The sequence below is a fragment of the Protomyctophum parallelum genome, assembly GCF_964188405.1.
Source record: "Protomyctophum parallelum genome assembly, chromosome: 15".
NCBI lineage: Eukaryota > Metazoa > Chordata > Actinopteri > Myctophiformes > Myctophidae > Protomyctophum > Protomyctophum parallelum.
In genome coordinates this window covers 8,682,749-8,687,897 of record NC_139710.1, presented here as the reverse complement: position 1 = coordinate 8,687,897, position 5,149 = coordinate 8,682,749, and positions in this window count along the sequence as shown.

The window sequence follows — 5,149 nt, the reverse complement described above, 5'->3', positions numbered from 1 at the left end:
CTCGCTCCTCCTCATCACCTCCACCCTCCTCTTCCTCCAGAAACAGAAGCTGAATCAAAATGTAAATTTTTTGGTTCCTCTGAGAGCGAGGAGGGCCTTTTGTTTTCTCTGATATTGATTAGAGGTGGTGAGTCGGAGCTCCACTGCTCCACAACAAAACGTGTTCTTTCTACTCGCTCTGTGACATGAATTTACTAGCATTTACTCTTTTTTTCCCCCTCCATTTCTTCTTTAATGAACATTGCGCTGTGGCCAGAGACTTAATTTACTGATATTTCTCTTTTCTGCCAATGTTATTGTTTTAGTAGTTTCTCAGTTTCTGTTCTTTTTTAAGAGAGAGAGAGAGAGAGAGAATATTGCATGAACTATGAAAGCGTAAAAAATAATCTTCAGATTTTATTCTGCAGATTCTTAGTATACAATTTCAGCATATTATTTCTCGAGGAAGTTATTTCTTATTATTTAGATTATTAGATACCGTGAGCTATGGCTATACTTGATGTAAACTCACTCCTTAGTTTAAATATCCCCACTTAACTTTTCAAGTGTTGAACATTGCATTAAAGGGTAGTTTTATTTTATTTATTTTTGAAACCTGTTTTTCCTTTTTTTTTAAGTAAATGTGAAGATGGAAGGCATTGATATATCGTTCCTGTCGGGCAGAAAACGTGTATCCACATTTAATCTTTTTACATTTATTATTTCTCGCCACATCACCATAATTATGACAATACCTGGCAGTGACCAGCAACTATCCGACATTTTTATCTCCCTCTGTGGTCACATGCTATAGCCTAAGTGTCTGAAATGTGCTGTTGACACACAGATGTGTGGATTTCAATAATGATAATTATTATTTCACTTTCAGTGTCAGACAGACAGACAGACAGTTTGTGTCTACAGGTGTCCAAATGTATAGTTTAACTAGAATGTACTCATGTATAAAGAGATACAGAGGGAGCACTATAGAGCGTCGCAGTCCCGCCCCCTCGAGAGACCCGGAAAAGAAATCCCCGTTCATTTTCCTCATAGACCTCATAGACTATTTATTTAAAGACGTTTACGCCGCGGACAAAGCCAACTCTTGTCGTGACAAATTATGACAACAAACAACATTTTTCGGGCCGAACAAATCATTAGAAAGAAGAAGAAAACGACAGGTTGCGACACTTTTGTTGTTGTTTTTCTTCTTTGAAATTATTTGTTTGGTCCAAAATATTGTCATGATTTGTCACAACAAGAGTTGGCTTCGTACGACGCTTATAAGATCTTTAATACGTTTTGAAATGTCTATGGGGAAAAATGCATTGGGAGCTATTTCCTGGGCCTGGCGTCGTCATGAAAGGGGGCGGGACTGCGACGCTCTATAATGGTTTCACGTACAGTTTAACAAAGGCAGGACAGTCGGTGAACTTCCATATCTAGGTCTTTGCGTCTCAGGTGAAAGAATGTTCTCACCTTCTCTTTTTCTTTCAACCTGACCCGCTTCCTTCCTCCCACCTTCTGTGTACGTCTGCGTGAAACCAAGGCTATACAACAAATGATGTGATTATGATGTATCATGTAATGGAGAAAGTCTCTTTGTTTCTGCTGGGAGAAAATCAATACGTGGTGGTGCCCGTGTCGGTTGTGGTCGGGGGCCCTTTCGGTTTCTCTCTTTCTCTCTCTCTCTGTCTGTGTGTGTGTTGGACTGACCGGGTAAGGCTACGGCTGCTGGGTGCCCAGGGCCATGCGGCCTCTGGACTCAGGAAATGCTGATTCTACATTTAGACCTGACAGTGATACATGCCTCGCTCTGGCCCCCCACACCTCACCCACTCCACCCGCCCACCCGTCCGGTTAGCCCCCCTACAAATGTGCTCCCCCCCCCCCCCCCCGCCCACCTCACGAGCCCCTGGTGCATCGTACCTGAGAGGGTCCGAGCAGAGGTGCATCAGCTGCTGTGGAGGGAGGGGGGGGGGGGGGGGGACGGGGGGGCAGGTGGAGGGATGCAGAGGCCAGAAACCAGTGCTTTATTTTTAGACCCTGAAGTCTGGGAGAACAGGGAGTTGAATATAAAAAAAAGAGAGATTTCTCAACATCTTCAGGTGCATTGCGTGCGAGCGAGCGAGTGAGAGAGTACTTTTCAGAACACATCTTAGAAAGAAGAGGGGGGATGCGAGGCGGTTGAAAAGGAATAGAAAAGGTTTTGCCGTGCAGTAGAATGACTGTACAATCAGCTGGTGGTGGGGATTCATTATAGATTTGTGTATTTTGATACTGCCGTCTTTTTCCACGGATACACAGAAGAGCGAGTGTTTTCTCGGTGTACAATACATCATGGTTATTACAGGGGCAGTGGGCACGGTGTTTACTATTGAGGCCGTGTATATTATTGAAGATATCTGAAACATTATGACACAGGCACCATTATATGCCCGCCCTCCCTCTCTCTGATGTTGACCTCTGCACCCTGACCTCACACTGGAGTGTGCTGAGGGTCATCATTAGGCTGGTCGGGAGCCACCTAACTCCCTTAGCACACCTACGTCTCTCTCTCTCTCTCTCTCTCTCTCTCTGCCAGATGTACTGTAATTGGATGCTGCTAAGCCGCCCATCGGCTTGTCTATTAGACCAACATATGATAAATACCTGGCACAAATGGCACTAGCATACTGTATACTGTGCCTTTTAAGCTACAAAGTTACCCAGAGTCTATTAAGAAGAATTAGTCCCATGTTTATTATAGGCTGATTTGCCTGATTCTCTTTTTCAAAGCAACTTGCAATGAGTGCAACCTCAGAGTAAGCTTCAGATCCCAGATCAGCAGTAGTAGTGCAAGGCTCGGAGCCAAGCGGTCCCTTAGGTTGGATTAGATGAGAACATACCGCATATACTGTGTGGGAGAGGATGCAGTCTGTGTTTCAATTTGTATTTAGCTAGGACCTTCCACGTGCAAACGGAACACATTTGATGATCTTACTACATTAAGAAAGGAAGAGATACGATGACGCACGCACGCACGCACGCACTCATGCACACACACACGCACACATGCACGCACGCACGCACGTGCACACGCACACACACACACACACACACACACACACACACACACACACACACACTTCAAAGGGCTTTATTGGCTTGAGAAAACATATGTTTACATTGCCAAAGTGGAACAAGTGGGATACACACAAACAAACACACACACACACACACACACACACACACACACACACACACACACACACACACACACACACACATCAATTCTCAGAGGTAATACTGGTAGATGATGTTTTTTTTTATTGTTGTTTGTGTACAACTCTGCTTACAGAGACAATGGTGTTAATGATCCTCACATATCAACTGCAGCACACTCCATCATGTGCGTGCATGTGCACAGGGTCTTCAGTCAGCTCCTTTCTTTTCTCGTTGTGTGTGTGTGTGTGTGTGTGTGTGTGTGTGTGTGTGTGTGTGTGTGTGTGTGTGTGTGTGTGTGTGTGTGTGTGTGTGTGTGTGTGTGTGTGTGTGTGTGTGTTTTGGGGGCTGTGGAGGGAGGGGAGGGAACACATATACCTGCTTTTACAGGTATGTGTTGCAGTAGGTCAGGGGCTGAATATAATGCCCAATTTCTACTCTTTGTTTTTGTTGTAAGCTTGTACCTCGTCTATTTTTTGGCATTGGACATGCACCATCCATCGTACAATCTAAATATAAATCGAAAGTCTAAATCAGTCTTGACAGTGTGAATGGTTTCTGGTTGTCTTTGCTCTGAAAACGTATATTCAGTTTCAGACCAACATAAAACATCTTCCATCTCACATATAGCTAGTATATAGCTTTACATGTTATGATAATGGCTGACACTCAGCTAGAGTGGCATGTATAGCTGTTTGAAGCATAATGCTCGTAAAATAACAGTCGGCAACACGCAGGTGATTTTGTAAGCGCACATACACAAGTCATCTGCTTAGAATCTAATTTCTTAACAATTGTACGATTATCGTCTTGCCAATTTCCAGAAATACATGTCAGTTGTCCTCGCGGCAGTGCGTCGTCTCGGTCGTGCTGTCTGTCACTGTGTGGATAATGTAGAAATTCTCTGCTGGAGACTCCGACTCAGCTTTGCCATCTGTCAGGTCTGAACAGATCGATCCTATAACCCTGAGGTCACCGCGGGCCCTGACCCCATGTCACTGCCTGACACACACACACACACACACATGCATGTGTGTACACACACACACACGTCACACACACACACACACACACAGTCACACACACACACACACACTGAACCGCAGTCATATTGTGAAGATACAAGCATCCAGGTAACATGTGTACAAATAGAAAAATGCAGACACACACACACACACACACACACACACACACACACACACACACACAGAAACGGATAGGTGACAGCAATGTGACAGTCCTTGTGTGGTGGTGGAGGTGTGAGCTATGTCACTGTCAGCCTACAGCAGACTATCCTAATCTTTATCACTTACCTCTTTCAAACCTACTGCAGGCAGGGACGTGTGACTGTGTGTGTGTGTTCACTCCATATGCAAATAAGGAAAAGCAGAATGTAATACAGTACCATACAGTACAATATAAAAATAGTCTGCAGAAAGTCCAAATATATGAATCTATGATATTATACAAAATACTATTTTGTATTATATACTGTCATATACCTGGCATATAGCTATTTTAGGATGGCTCACAATTTGTGGAATTGTTTATAATTCATGAAACGTGACGTTTTTTTGTTTTCTTTTTAGAAATTGGTCCGCGGCCCAGTCATGGGTCCCGACCCACTGTTTATGGGTGGCTGTGGCTCAGGAGGTAGAGCAGGTCGTCCAATGATCCCTGGGTCGGCGGTTAGAATCCCGGCATCTCCTGTCCACATGTCGAAGTGTCCGAAGCTCGCCACCATTGGTGTGTGCATGTGGGAAGTGAGGACGCTGGCGTCGACTGTTTCGCCGCTTCACCTCCCAATGTATGAATGAATGAACCATTGTAAAGCGATTTGAGCACTTGGAAAAGCGATATGCTTGGCAACCACTGGTCTAACACATTTGTTTCCCAACCTGGTGACTACCCGGCTCACCAAGTGTGGTGTTATACATGAAGTCTTATGGAGGGATAGTGGTTAAAA